Raw genomic sequence first — 16,242 nt, 5'->3', positions numbered from 1 at the left:
TTACAATGACAGCCTACCCCGACCAAACCTGCACAACGCTGGGCCAAATGTGAATTATCTTGGCAAAGGAGAAATGCTCACTATCAGGGATGTTAACAAATTTGTGCACAAAATTTGAGAGAAATATTATTTTTGTGCGAATGTAATATTTCTGGGATCTTTAATTTCAGCTCATTAAAAAAATGGGCCCAACACTTTACATGTTGCGTTCATATTTATGTTCAGTGTACATGCTAAATTCCATAGTAAGGAGAGAGACCTGTGCCAGACAGTTGAACAACTTTCTTTAACTTTCAATCAATCAAATCCTTTTGTGCTTCTCTGAAGTGACCAATCATACTTTATAGCCATGATCGTAATAAAAATGGCACCCTATTCCCTACATGGTTCACTCCGTGTGTGTGTGTGTGTGTGTGTGTGTGTGTGTGTGTGTGTGTGTGTGTGTATATATTAATGGGTTTCATGTGTCCTGCATATATATATATATATATATATGCACTATATAGGGAATAGGGTGCCATTTGGGATGCAAAATAAAACAATTATTATCTATCTTTAATCAGAAATGATCTCCATAGAGCTGTGGGGATTGAAAGCTGTGGAAGTCTATACTGGATGGGGAGCGGGGGGGCCGTGGGGTCTGAGGCGCAGTCCCAAACTCCAGGTTGTTGAGGTTCCCCTGGCTCCGCGAACGAGAGAGGAGCAGAGAGGGTAGGTTGGTGTAGCGCTGGGCCTTTCTTCCTCCTTTTGATGACCATTTCCCACCTGAGAGGGGGAGGACCAAAAAGGCATGTTTCATCAGTATCGGCATGCCATGGTCTACAGAAAGCGAGAGGACACATGAAAGGACACATGCAACCCATTAATTACAACAGCTCTACTCAAACTATACCAAACTACATCATTAGTGGATGAGACGGCTGAAACAACACCACCTACTATGCCTACTACATGGATTGACTAACTGTTGGGGTGGATGTGGTGTTCCCTTTAGCTACAAGAGGAAACCACAGGAAGGCCACACAGTAAAAGCACTTACATGACTGTGAGCCTGGTTTGTTGAACACATCAGCATTGCCACTCCAGTAATGGGCTGCAAGCTTGCCATGGTAGTCCCTGATGTTAGTTCTGGCATCTGATCAAATGGGGAAGAAGATCTTTTCTGTATATCGATACTTAGACATACAGTGAGGCCCAAAAGTATTGGGACAGTGACAATTGTTTGCAGTTGTTTTGGCTCTGTACTCCAACACTTTGAAATGATCCAATGACTATGAGGTTAAAGTGCAGACTGTCAGCTTTAATTTGAGGGTATTTTCCCCCGATATGGATGAACATCTCAAATTAAAGCTGACAGTGTGCACTTTAACCTCATAGATATTGTAGAATACAGAGACCAAAACAACACAAAAATGTGTCACTGCCCCAATACTTTTTGAGCTCACTGTGCAAGACACTAGATTTTGAACATATCTGACTTGCAAAGTCAGGAGATCATTTGATATGGTCCCAATAATTCATTTATTTACATATAAATCCATTCATAACATGCAAAATAGCAAATAATATGATAGTGTATTCCCTAAATCCCTCACACACACACACACACACACAGTAGCCTAGAAACTAGGCTAGAGGCAGTTCAGCTGGCTCATACTGTAGGCCAGCAGCACTAATGGTTTTGAGTCGTATCTCAAACTGTCAGTGAGTGAACAGGAGTGAAGGACACAGGAGCGACTTGCTCCTCAGCTCCCGTATCTGACGTTTTTTTTAAAGAAGTACCTGTGGGGTGTCATTAAAACTCATCTCCACAGTGTGATGGGCGGGAGGTGGTGCGGTCTCTGGCTATTGGCCCCGTGTTTTCCCACAATGCTCATCACTGTTACACTCTTGTGTACAGAGGCTCTCAACTGGGAGGGGAGCCTCCACCACCAATACCTGAGAGCCTCATTAAGAAATAGCTTGTTGGCTAGCAGGAAGATAGGCTGAAAACTCCCCCTCCACTCTTCTTTTTACTTTCCTCTTTTCCTCCTCCATTCCCTTCCACAATGGAGCGGCTGAGTGAGAGGGAGGGAGAGAGAGGCCCCCAGGGACTCTGGAGAAAGGCGGCAGGTAATTATCTGAGATAACATGCAGTGGAGGAGAGGGAATTGTGCTTTTGAGAGGAGGGCGGGCAGAGAGAGAGTGACTGAGAGAAAGGTCAGCAGCTCCTCTATTCTTTCTGAAGGCAAATCAACAGCCTGTAATACCTCTTCAGAATGAATGACACAGGATCCACCGATTTTAAAACGTCTCATTCTGTATTCAGGTTCTCTCCCTCTCGCTGCAGCCGCACAGTTACCATCTGCCAGCCCTGCCAATCCAATCTGAATGAATAAGGGTGTGCTGTGTCTGCTTTGATTGCCATTTTGGGGCTGCTTGATGCAAAACAGCATTTAAACCTCTCATGACCATATGCAGATGAGGGGCAAGTCCCCCCTGTCCATGTAATCTTATTAATTGTGATCTAAAAGGCAAAACTGATCCTAAATCAGCTCTCTTACTCCGAGATGCTTAATACATACAGTCCTAGGGCACTGTAGATAAAAACAGGCCAAGGGTAAACAATATGTCCATTGGTATAGTTTCAGAAAGGAATGCCAAAAAGTCAATCTATTGGATAATATAATATAAACATGAGTATTATGAAGATCATCCTGTCTGTGTAATTGATGCAAATTGCTGTTATTTGTTGATTGGACTGTGAATATGATACATTTACAATAGTTGGGTAAAAAAAACTGTAAATTCAGTCAGAGTACTTATTTCGCCCCACAAAGGTACATGATACTGTAGATGTACATATCTGTGTAGACCAAGCAATTATAAAGCAGTTTAAATGAGGTAGAGGGCCCGCAAAGGTTGTTTTCTCGCTCACACAGAGACAGTAATGGATGTGTAACTGACTCTGTTCATTACTGACAGTTTCCTCCTACTGACACTCCCTTGCAGCTCTGGTAAACAAGAGTTAGACAACTACTGCTGCATGTCTGTCTGCAGAGACTCACCTATCTCTCTACAGTGCCTTCAGAAAGTATTCACACCCCTTGTCTTTTTCCACATTTTTGTTGTGTTACAATGTGCGTTTAAAATGGATTTAATTGTATTTTTTTTGTGTCAAAGACCTACTCAAAATACTAACATTTGTAAAAACAATTATGAAAAATAAAACGCTAATATATCTTGGTTAGATAAGTATTCAACCCCGAGTCAATATACACTATACATACAAAAAGTATGTCGATACCCCTTCAAATTAGTGGATTTAGCTATTTCAGCCACACCTGTTGCTGACAGGTGTATAAAACAAAGCACACAGTCATGCAGTCTACCTTGACAAACATTGGCAGTAGAATGACCTTACTGAAGAGCTCAGTGATTTTCAACGTGGCACCGTCATAGGATGCCACCTTTCCAACAACTTAGTTTGTCAAATGTCTGCCCTGCTAACCTGCCCTGGTCAACTGAAAGTGCTGTTATTGTGAAGTGGAAATGTCTAGGAGCAACAACGTCTCAGCCGCGAAGTGGTAGGCCACAACACAAGCTCAACAAATGCGATTGGCGAGGGCTGAAGCGCGTAAAAATCGCCTGTCCTCGGTTTCAACACTCACTACTGAGTTCCAAACTGGCTCTGGAAGCAATGTCAGCACAAGAACTGTTCATCGGGAGCTTCAGACGCACACAAGCCTAAGATCACCATGCGCAATGCCAAGAGTTGGCTGGAGTGGTGTAAAGCTCGTCGCCATTGGACTCTGGAGTAATGGAAACGCGTTCTCTGGAGTGATCTGGCAGTCAGACGGACCAATCTGGATTTGACGGATGACAGGAAAACACTACCTGCCCCAATGCATAGTGACAACTGTAAAGTTTGATGGAGGAGGTATAGTGGTCTGGGGCTGTTATTCATGGTTCTGGCTAGACCCCTATAAGTTCCAGTGAAGGGAAATCTTAACGCTACAGCATACAATTACATTCTAGACAATTCTTTGTGGCAACAGTTTGGGGAAGGCCCTTTCCTGTTTCAGCTTGACAATGCCCCCGTACGTACACAAAGCGAGGTCCGTACAGAAATGCTGTGTCGGGAAGAGTGTGGAAGAACTTGACTGGCCTGCACAGAGCTCTAACCTCAATCCCATCGAACACCTTTGGGATGAATTGGAATGCCGACTGTGAGCCAGGCCTAACCGCCCTACATCCGTGCCCGACCTCACTAATGCTTGTCGCTGAATGGAAGCAAGTCCTCGCAGAAATGTTCCAACATCTGGTGGAAAGCTTTCGCAGAAGAGTGGAGGCTGTTATAGCAGCAAAGGTGGGACCAACTCCATATTAATGCCCATGATTTTGGAACAAGATGTTCAACTAGCAGGTGTCCACATACCTTTGGTAATGTAGTGTATGTTAGAATCCCCTTTGGCAGCGATTACAGCTGTAAATCTTTATGGGTACGTCTCTAAGAGCTTTCCACGCCTGGATTGTGCAACATTTGCCCATTATTATTTTCAGAGTTCTTCAACTCTGTCAAATTAGTTGTTGATCATTGTAGGATGACCATTTTCAGGTCTTAGATTTTCAAGCAGAAAAAACTAACTTGGCCACTCAGGAACGTTCACTTTCTTCTTGGTAAGCAACTCCAGTGTAGATTTGGCCTTGTGTTTTAGGTTATTGTCCTGCTGAAAGGTGAATTCATCTTCCAGTGTCTGGTGGAGAGCAGACTGAACCTCCTCTAGTATTTTGCCTGTACTTAACTCCATTCCGTTTATTTTTTTTTATCCTGAAAAACTCCCCAGTCCTTAACGATTACAAGCATAGCCACCACTATGCTTGAAAATATGGAGAGTGGTACTCAGTAATGTGTTATATTGGATTTGCCCCAAACATACAGTGCCTTGCGAAAGTATTCGGCCCCCTTGAACTTTGCGACCTTTTGCCACATTTCAGGCTTCAAACATAAAGATATAAAACTGTATTTTTTTGTGAAGAATCAACAACAAGTGGGACACAATCATGAAGTGGAACGACATTTATTGGATATTTCAAACATTTTTAATAAATCAAAAACTGAAAAATTGGGCGTGCAAAATTATTCAGCCCCCTTAAGTTAATACTTTGTAGCGCCACCTTTTGCTGCGATTACAGCTGTAAGTCGCTTGGGGTATGTCTCTATCAGTTTTGCACATCGAGAGACTGACATTTTTTCCCATTCCTCCTTGCAAAACAGCTCGAGCTCAGTGAGGTTGGATGGAGAGCATTTGTGAACAGCAGTTTTCAGTTCTTTCCACAGATTCTCGATTGGATTCAGGTCTGGACTTTGACTTGGCCATTCTAACACCTGGATATGTTTATTTTTGAACCATTCCATTGTAGATTTTGCTTTATGTTTTGGATCATTGTCTTGTTGGAAGACAAATCTCCGTCCCAGTCTCAGGTCTTTTGCAGACTCCATCAGGTTTTCTTCCAGAATGGTCCTGTATTTGGCTCCATCCATCTTCCCATCAATTTTAACCATCTTCCCTGTCCCTGCTGAAGAAAAGCAGGCCCAAACCATGATGCTGCCACCACCATGTTTGACAGTGGGGATGGTGTGTTCAGGGTGATGAGCTGTGTTGCTTTTACGCCAAACATAACGTCTTGCATTGTTGCCAAAAAGTTCAATTTTGGTTTCATCTGACCAGAGCACCTTCTTCCACATGTTTGGTGTGTCTCCCAGGTGGCTTGTGGCAAACTTTAAACAACACTTTTTATGGATATCTTTAAGAAATGGCTTTCTTCTTGCCACTCTTCCATAAAGGCCAGATTTGTGCAATATACGACTGATTGTTGTCCTATGGACAGAGTCTCCCACCTCAGCTGTAGATCTCTGCAGTTCATCCAGAGTGATCATGGGCCTCTTGGCTGCATCTCTGATCAGTCTTCTCCTTGTATGAGCTGAAAGTTTAGAGGGACGGCCAGGTCTTGGTAGATTTGCAGTGGTCTGATACTCCTTCCATTTCAATATTATCGCTTGCACAGTGCTCCTTGGGATGTTTAAAGCTTGGGAAATCTTTTTGTATCCAAATCCGGCTTTAAACTTCTTCACAACAGTATCTCGGACCTGCCTGGTGTGTTCCTTGTTCTTCATGATGCTCTCTGCGCTTTTAACGGACCTCTGAGACTATCACAGTGCAGGTGCATTTATACGGAGACTTGATTACACACAGGTGGATTGTATTTATCATCATTAGTCATTTAGGTCAACATTGGATCATTCAGAGATCCTCACTGAACTTCTGGAGAGAGTTTGCTGCACTGAAAGTAAAGGGGCTGAATAATTTTGCACGCCCAATTTTTCAGTTTTTGATTTGTTAAAAAAGTTTGAAATATCCAATAAATGTCGTTCCACTTCATGATTGTGTCCCACTTGTTGTTGATTCTTCACAAAAAAATACAGTTTTATATCTTTATGTTTGAAGCCTGAAATGTGGCAAAAGGTCGCAAAGTTCAAGGGGGCCGAATACTTTCGCAAGGCACTGTAAGTTAAAAAACGCTGCTGCTTCTTTATGGAACCAAACTCTTTCAAAACTTTTTAAAGAGACCAGCCCGTAAATGGAGGCAAGTCTGAATCGCGTGAGGGTGACAGACAGTCAATTGGCAGTCATGTCGGGGAATGTTTGGAGAGTAATCTGGCGAGCCTAGCTATACATTTAGCTGGCTATCTACCTTGAAAGGCAATAACAGAAAAGCTTCAAAGATATGGACTCTGGTAGAAATCTACGCAGTGGTGAGAAAAGCATGGAGCCGAATTTATCAAAGAAAGAAAGTGCCAATAGCACGGAGCCGAATTGATCAAAGAAAGTGCCAATAGCATGGCTAATCTCATGACGGAGATAAGGAGTCTAAATAAAAAAGAAGATGGACGAAATGAAGCTTAGTATTGAAAAAGGAATGAAAAGTCAAGTTGATAATCATACAGTTTTGCTGACTCAACTGGAGAATAATAACAAGCAGCTACAAGACCACATAGCTCTTGAAGTTGGACGTCTGGAGTCCCGTGTAGAATTCCTAGCATCTGGGAGAATAGGTGCTGACAAAACAACAAAGTTCTATCATGGTTGCAGGACTTCCAGCTGATGAAAACGAGGACCTAAATCTCCAAAGTGAACCAGTTGACGTCGGTAGGCCTTAGGCTGCGAAACAGAGGTGATTGTAGTTGAGAGGACGAGGGATTTTATATTTTATATTTGAGATTCTTCAAATAGCAACCCTTTGCCTTGATGACAGCTTTGCACACGCTTTGCACAACCAGGTACTATGTCCATAACAGAGCAGTATGTTACTTTTTAGGTGTCCACACGTTTGCACCTATACCCTGAAATAACTGGGGACATGGGCCGGGAACCCTGTGAGGTGAAATGGAAGGCATGTATGGTGAGACTTTGGAATAGACTGTTGGACATGCCAACTGCCAGAATAGCTAGTCAAGTTTTTCAATGGGATCTATCCAGAGGTGGAGTCTGGGCAACTGAAATGTCTGACCTTTTTCAACAGTCTGACTGTGAACATCTGTACGAAAACCAAATTAAGGGAGACATAGATATGATTAAAAAACTGTTGATGCAATATGAAAAAAAATGGGTGGAGGAGATGAATCATAAACCCAAATTGAGAACCTTTTGTTTGATTAAGGGTGAATTTGTGTGTGAGAGATATGTTATGTATAACCTACCTAAAAGCAAGAGATCGCTATGTGCACAGGTAAGATCAGGGATATTGCCTCTGCGTATTGAAACAGGTCAGTATTGTGGTGAAATGGAAGAGAAAAGCCTATGTAACTATTGTGACCTCGAAGAAATAGAGAATGAAACTCATTTTATCCTCTATTGCCCTTTCTACCACAATATACGCTTGCTCTTATTCCAGAAAGAACACCAGATATACCCTGGCATTCTGTGGCTGAGAGATGAGGAGTAACTGAAATGTTTTTTTGTCCATTGTGTATTTCCGTTTGCAGAATATTTAGATAAAGCCTGGAATAAAAGAAAAAGGGCTACCTAAAATACAATTTTTAACTTCTATGTGGTAAATGGCATGTGTGTATATAGATTGTGTATAGGCTTGTCTCCCATATGAATCTTCTATGTGGTAAATGGCATGTGTGTATATAGATTGTGTATAGGCTTGTCTCCCATATGAATCTTCTATGTGGTAAATGGCATGTGTGTATATAGATTGTGTATAGGCTTGTCTCCCATATGAATCTTCTACGTGGTAAATGGCATGTGTGTATATAGATTGTGTATAGGCTTGTCTCCCATATGAATCTTCTACGTGGTAAATGGCATGTGTGTATATAGATTGTGTATAGGCTTGTCTCCCATATGAATCTTCTACGTGGTAAATGGCATGTGTGTATATAGATTGTGTATAGGCTTGTCTCCCATATGAATCTTCTACGTGGTAAATGGCATGTGTGTATATAGATTGTGTATAGGCTTGTCTCCCATATGAATCTTCTCTTTGTGCCAGACTGGGTTGAAATTCATTCGGTTTCTTTTTTTCTGTATTTATTATGAATGTTATGTATGTATGTATATTCTTTTACTGCTCTAGGGATATAATCATTTTTTTGTATAACCTTATTTACTATTATGTATTGATTTTTACATGACATTTTTTCACTATTTATGCGATGTGCATTGCAGAGAACACCGGAAGAAGAATTATAATTGAATATCCACAGTGAATTATTGTAATGTTTGTTTATTTGTCAATTAATCCCATAAGGGATGGTGTGCCAATTGGCGATTTGACACAAAAATAAAATGTAACTCATTCATTCAAAATTTAATTCATGCTTTGCCACATTTTAGGGCAGTAATAATTTTAGTGCCTGGTTGCAAACAGGATACATGTTTTGGAATATTTTTTATTCTGTACAGGTTTCCTTCATTTCACTCTGTCAATTAGGTTAGTATTGTGGAGAAACTACTGTTGTTGATCCATTCTCAGTTTTCTCCTATCTCAGCCATTAAACTCTGTAACTGTTTTAAAGTCACCATTGGCCTCATGGAGAAATCCATGAGCAGTTGCTTTCCTCTCCAGGCAACTGAGTTAGGAAGGACGCTTGTATCTTTGTAGTGACTGGGTGTATTGATACACCATCCAAAGTGTAAGTAATAACTTCACCATGCTCAAAGGGATATTCAATGTCTGCTTTTTGTGTCTTACCAATCTACCAATAGGTGCCCTTCTTTAGAAGGCATTGGAAAACCTCCCTGGTCTTTGTGGTTGAATCTGTGTTTGGAATTCACTGCTCAACTGAGGGACCTTACAGATACTTGTATGTGTGGCGTACAGAGATGAACACTATTATTGCACACAGAGTGTTATAAACTTATTATGTGACTTGTTAAGCACATTTTTACTCCTGAACTTATTTAGGCTAGCCATAACAAAGGGGTTTAATACTTATTGACCCAAGACATTTCATCTTTTCTTTTTTTATTAATTATAAAAAAATATATATGTATATATTCCACTGACATTTATGGGGTATTGTGTGTAGGCCAGTGACAAAACAAACTAAATGTAATCCATTTTAAATTCAGGCTGTAACAAAGCAAAATGTGGAAAAAGTCGAGGGGCGTGACTACTTTCTGAAGGCACTGTGTGTATGGTGAGGTCGAGAGCTCAGGTTGAAACAAACAAATATAGTTGGACTAACCGTTCCTTCACTTTTAATCAAATCGTCCTTCGCTATGGTTACGCAGTATCGTTGCTTACAGTTTTCAAAATAAAAGCCTATTGTTAAATGTTGGAGTGTTGAGACTTGTCCAACAGGGGTGGAATAGGATTTAGAGAATTACATTAATTCAAACAGTTCTCCCAGGAGACTGTGTGTGTCACTTCTTTGGTCCTTTCGAAGACAGAATCAAGGGAAAAAACACCAATTTGCATAGAGAAATAAGGTTCAGACAAATTGGGTGCATGTTTGCAACACACCATTGCTAAACCAGGAGTAGGCAATCCTGTTCCTGGAGTGCTGCAAGCCGTGCAGGATTTTGTCCCAACTAGGCACCACACTGAGCTACTTAGCTAATTGATCAGTTCAGTGATCGTCTAAATTCAACATATAATATTGATATGTGTCAACATTCTGAATTGTAATTGGTTGCATTCTGCCGCCGTATCATACTGCGATATGATTGGTTAAGACCACCCAGGTCATGAGGTCATTTTTTCCAGTTGATCCTGGCCGGAGACACATGAACATGCCAGTTATAGCTAACTAATAAAGAGCTACGTTTACAAAGAGAGGTCAAGCCTAGAGCGGTCCTATACCTGTGAAATGTCAAAGGATGTAGTATGATCGCTGCCCTAAAAGAGTTCCAGACTATAAACTTGTTTTTAAAAAGTTTACTTGAAATGCTTTGGTATCGAATTCATTTGAAGTGTTTTGATGTCATTGCTACAGTGAAAAGCTGAGTTGCTGAGAAATCTTTATTTTAAAAGTAACAGTATGTTGAGTCATTGTTTCAGAGTCTGTTATGTTGATGCAGTTGGTGCAGTATGCAGAATAAATGGTTACTTACCTTGAGTTCAAACTACAGAGCATGTATTGGTTGCATTCTACCGTCGTATTATACTGTGATATGATTGGTTAAGACCACCCAGGTCATGAGGTCATTTTTTCCAGTTGATCGTGGCCGGAGACACATGAACATGCCAGTTATAGCTAACTAATAAACAGCTGTCGTCTTGCATTTTATTATTTTGTACAAAGCGTGCAAAACAAGACACAGCACACCTGGTCTTCCAGGTTAGTTCAATCAAAAACATGAAGTGCCCGCGGCACTACAGGACCAGGGTTGCCTATCCCTGAGCTAAACTGTCACACAGCAACAGGAGCACTTGACTGACAGGCCAAACGCCCATCCTCCCTCCCTGCCTTCCTCCCTACCTCGCCTCAATCTCATTGACTCTGAAAGACACAAAAAAAAGGGATTTGTAGAGGGGGGTCCTTGGCAGAGAGAGACCAGACTCATTATTCTCATTGGCCATATGGAAACATGCTTTTGTGTACAGAGAGAGTGTCTGAAGACAGCGACGCTGAGGGCCTGTGTGTCTGGGTGAATGGTACAGGCTGACTCTAAGCATATGGCTGTCTATACTGGCAGGAGGGTTCCACAACCAAGGCCTCTGACCTGGCACACCACCACAGGGATCCTGCAGATTTGAGGCTGAGTCCCAAATGCCACCCTATTCCCTATATAGTGCACTACTTTTGACCAGGGCCTAGAGGAAGGGCCCATATGGCTCTGGTCAAAAGTAGTGCACTATATAGGGAATAGGGTACCATTTGAGATGCACAACTTGATCATGAATTGCTCCACTGGGCTTCATAGCTTGGTTAGACACATTAGAGCCCATATGTACTTATCAGCCTCTCCTTTTGCTATCTTTTGAGAGTTGGCTCGGCAGCGTCTAGCCTTGTCATCTGATGGAGGAGTTTGGTGCTCTGTTTCAGCTCTAACCAAGGTCATTTGGGATGCGCTATTCTTTAGATTGGCTTTTAGACAAGCCTCGAATGCATGATCTGCATATCCAGCCTTCTCTCGCAGTGTCCGAGCCTGAACCCATATGTCATATCCTGTGTGCAATATGCATTTTAAACACTTTACAGCAGCTACAATGTAACACGTGCAAGAACAGTAGTCGTAGGCAAACAGTTGTAGGGATGCGTTTCTAGTGTGTGTTGAGGGTCTGATTACGGCAAAGATATCAGATAGACGTGCTGCATTATGATTAGAACAAAAGTAGAGTAAGCGAGTCAGGTCGGTGTAATCACTTACTGTAGATGTTGATCAGGAGCTGGATGACGTGCTGGTGTCCGTGTATAGAGGCCAGGTGAAGCGCTGTGTAGCCCTAACAGTCCCAAACAAAACAAATCAGTGTTATGAACTCAACTCTCATTTTGCTCATGCTGTGTCATAAAATCCAACGGGGATCTTAGAGCACCAGGTCTGTGGGAAGTGCTTTGGAATATGGATTGCGAACGGCAGTGTCACGTTCTGACCATCGTTCGTGTGTGTTTTCCTTGTTTTAGTGTTGGTCAGGACGTGAGCTGGGTGGGCATTCTATGTTGGATGTCTTGTTTGTCTATTTCTATGTCTGGCCTGGTATGGTTCTCAATCAGAGGCAGGTGTTAGTCATTGTCTCTGATTGGGAACCATATTTAGGTAGCCTGGGTTTCACTGTGTGTTTGTGGGTGATTGTCCTTGTTCCTGTCTCTGTGTTTGCACCAGATAGGACTGTTTAGGTTTTCACATTTCATTATTTTGTAGGTTATTCATGTATAGTTTTTTCCTTTTATTAAACAAACATGAATCATCATCACGCTGCGTTTTGGTCCGACTCTCCTTCACCCAAAGAAAACCGTTACAGGCAGAGTGAAGTATTTGTTAGCAGTTTCTTTTTTTTTATAACCGGTGTGTCTCTCATTCTGTCCATCTGCATCAGTCTGAACGGTTCTATCTGTACATTCTGATATCGTCACTAACCAAATGACACGTCGTGCTTTGACGCGTGAGGAATCTTTGCGTTTACTCCCGTCTAATGTGGGCTACTACCCTTGACTCACACCGAGTCCTTCTCTGGCGTCATTATCATACGAAACACAGTGCTCTGAAACTTGAACGCCGTTTTCTTCGTCAGAGAGAAGTTAAGTGACAACCCGGGTGAGACTTTGATGTCAGTATTGATAGAGTAATGGGTCTGTGTGAGGCGCTGGAACACAGTCATGCTGAACTCTTATCACAACAGAGACTTTATACGGGGCCCGGGAGACTCTTTGATCTAGAGTGCATCTAGAGAGCTATCAGACAAGCTGAAACACCGTACTGTGACTGTTTCCTCTGTGTTTCTTTCTGGTCACTTTCCTTCCAAATGGGTCTTTAAATACATTTATCCAATTGTCCACTGAAAATAGGTGTGGATGGATGTGAGCGTGTGGATGTTGAGCAGATTAATATGCTGTGCATAAACGTAATGCACTTAACATACTGTACTGTGTAAGTATGCATTGGGAGGTCCACATTTGTATGGGTATTAAAGACATGCTCCGGTACTTTGGCAACTAAGTATGTTTTACACCTCTGCTTTGGGCTGGGATGTGTCAATGTGTAGTTCATGCATGTAGAATTACTGTTTTAACTCAATTAGCCACAAAATCCCTAGTTTGAAAGCAACTGTTTTCTTGAAGTTGTGCTGCGCCATTTTCCCTACATGTCCCCCCCACGTGGGCCAATTCAAGTTCAAGCAAATGAGCTCCAGCCCCTCCCATTTGAGTGACAACTAGTTAGAGGCCTGCCCAGCTTTATCCAATGAGGTTGCAGGGGGGGCCCCAACAGCTCAGTAGACACAGCAGAGAGAGAAAGAGCAATGACGTGATGCACATATCTGCACATATGTGACATGGTTAGAGCTGTTGCGGTGACTGTATTACCGCCACACCGGGCAGTCATGACCGCAGTAAAATTCTACGTGACCGTTGAGGCAAGGTAATCTCCTCTTATGCACTCTGGACATCATCAGGTTGCTAATGGCCTGGTACGCGGGGCTCTATTGTCCCTCTAAATGACTCTGTCATCGATGCAAATGCAATTGAAAATCACATCAAACACTTATCATCAAAACAGTATGTACTTTTAAAAACTCACCTCACGGTGAATGATCAATTTGAAGAAAGATGTTCAATAACAGGTTAAAACTGAGTGGAAAACATGGTTGCTGTGGATGTTGTTTCAAAGCCTAACACCACGAAATGGACAGCGCTTTCTAAGGTGATGATTAATTCAAAACACCCATTTGCATATTAGAGCTTATGTATAAGCATAGGCCTATATACAGTGCATTTGGAAAGTATTCAGACCCCTTTAATTTTTCCACATTTTGTTACGGTACAGCTTTATTCTATTATGGATTAAATTATTATTTTGTATTATAAAGACAAAGCAAAAACAGTCTTTTGGGAACTGTTGCTAATTAATTAAAAATAAAAACAGAAATGCCTTATTTACCTAAGATTCAGAAACTTTGCTATGAGCCTCGAAATTGAGCTCAGGTGCATCCTGTTTCCCTTGATCAGTAAAAGGCACATGACAGCCCGCTTGGAGTTTACCAAAAGGTACCTAAAGACTCTCAGACCATGAGAAATTCAATTCTCTGGTCTGATGAAACCAAGATTGAACTCTTTGGCCTGAATGCCAAGCGTTACGTCTGGAGTGAACCTGGCACCATCCCTACGGTGAAGCATGATGGTGGCAGCATCACGTTGCGGGGATGTTTTTCAGCGGCAGGGACTGGGAGACTAGTCAGGATCGAGGGAAAGATGAACGGAGCAAAGTACAGAGAGATCCTTGATGAAAACCTGCTCCAGAGCGCTCAGAACCTCAGACTGGAGCGAAGGTTCACCTTCCAACAGGACAACTACCCTAAGCACACATCCAAGACAACACAGGAGTGGCTTCGGGTCAAGTCTCTGAATGTCCTTGAGTGGCCCAGCCAGAGCCCGGACCTGAACCCGATCTAACATCTCTGGAGATACCTGAATAGCTGTGCTACTTTCAAAATGTGGAAAACGTCAAGGGGTCTGAATACTATCCGAATGCACTGTATATTCAATTGATTTATTAAACTTTTTTTAAATGTAGATGTTCCAAAGGCACCCATCAGCGGCTTGTATGCGGCTTGTATTCGTTGAGGCCCGGCAATGCTAAACGTGTTTATGTTAATTAACGGTCAATTTAACACGAGACCGGCATTCTTTTGCATGACAATAATCGTCTGACAAAATGTCATGACCACCACAGCCCTAGACATAGTACGCCGTTTTCAGGGACCACTTTTGGCTCGTGAGCGCTACTTTCAGAACTACTGGCTAAAAAGTATACAAAAGTACTTGAGAATCTCTTTAAGGCGGGTAAAAGAAAAACAGTAAATATATGTGTGGTAGGAGCTATAGCATACAGAAGGCATGTACTGTAGATACTGTATGTTGCTTTTTCAAGGTAAAGGAGACCACCTTTCACTTCTACAATTTCCTGAAAGTTCAAAGCCCCTTTAATGTGTACTTTGAGCTTTACATTGGAGGTAAAGGGCATTTAACTAGGGGTTTCGAGGGAGCAGGGTGAGATCAAGGCACAGTATATGAATTCAGCGGGAATCCAACTCTGTCGTTGGTAGGCTAGCTTGTTTTGTTACTTGTCCAAGACAACCCATAAGCTACTGACGTAAGCCCACTGACAAACAGGGAGACGATCTAAACAGACACAGAATACCCTCTCCTTTCACTGATACACGCTGACTTTGCCATGTCAGAGAGTACAAGTTTCAGTTCATTCTGATTGTGGACACGAACCCTCCATGTATGATAACAGTTAATTCAACGACCCAATGTAACTTCACCCCTCTCCTACTCCTGTCTGTTGAATGCCTATGGTGGGCAGACTGGTATTGACTTACTTCTGTATGCCTGTTCGTATGAGTCCTACAGCCCACACATCCTGTCTCCAAACACACGTGAGGGGATATTGCTATAAGGCGTGACAGCTCTCCTTTACCATATTCATGACCACTATAGTATGGACTCATTTCAAATGTGTATTAGAGTATTACAATATAACTTACCCCCTTCAGAGCAGAACGTGTCGACAGTCAAATCGCCAGGCATGGAGAAGGCCAGAGGAATACAGGGAGAATTAGAAAACATCAAGAGACAGAGGCACAACCTCATTTTACACTACCAACACAGGTCATTTGACTTAGTAAATTGTTTGTCAATGCTCAATTCATATTTTGGTATTTTTGGTATTTTATTAGGATCCGCATTAGCTGTTGCGAAAGCAGCAGCTACTCTTCCCGGGGTCCACACACAACATTAAACATGACATAATACAGAACATTAATAGACAAGAACAGCTCAAGGACAGAACGACATATATGTTAAAAAAAAAAGATTTAAAAAAGAAGGCAAATGTAGCCAACATATCAATGTATACACACAAACTCTCTAGGTTGAATAGGAGAGAGGCGTTGTGCTGTGAGCTGTTGCTTTATCTGTTTTTTTAAACCAGGTTTGCTGATTATTTGAGGAAATCTGATGGAACGGAGGTCGATGCAATAAATGCTCTATATAAAACTGTACACTTTTTTGAAACTGTGAAAAGA

General features: G+C 41.9%; 1 long non-coding RNA gene across 1 annotated transcript; it reads right to left on the bottom strand.

Annotated features, from left to right (window-relative positions):
- Positions 1-528: 528 nt before the first annotated feature.
- Positions 529-11,941, bottom strand: LOC139416393 (uncharacterized). Its single transcript, XR_011635091.1, has 3 exons — positions 11,868-11,941; positions 1,040-1,135; positions 529-765 (listed from the first exon to the last, which is right to left on the bottom strand). It is a non-coding gene; the product is annotated as an uncharacterized lncRNA (long non-coding RNA).
- Positions 11,942-16,242: the final 4,301 nt, after the last annotated feature.

The sequence above is a fragment of the Oncorhynchus clarkii genome, chromosome 1 (genome assembly GCF_045791955.1).
Source record: "Oncorhynchus clarkii lewisi isolate Uvic-CL-2024 chromosome 1, UVic_Ocla_1.0, whole genome shotgun sequence".
Classification (NCBI taxonomy): domain Eukaryota; kingdom Metazoa; phylum Chordata; class Actinopteri; order Salmoniformes; family Salmonidae; genus Oncorhynchus; species Oncorhynchus clarkii.
Note: the sequence above shows the minus strand (reverse complement) of the source record. Positions and strands in the feature narration are given on the sequence as shown.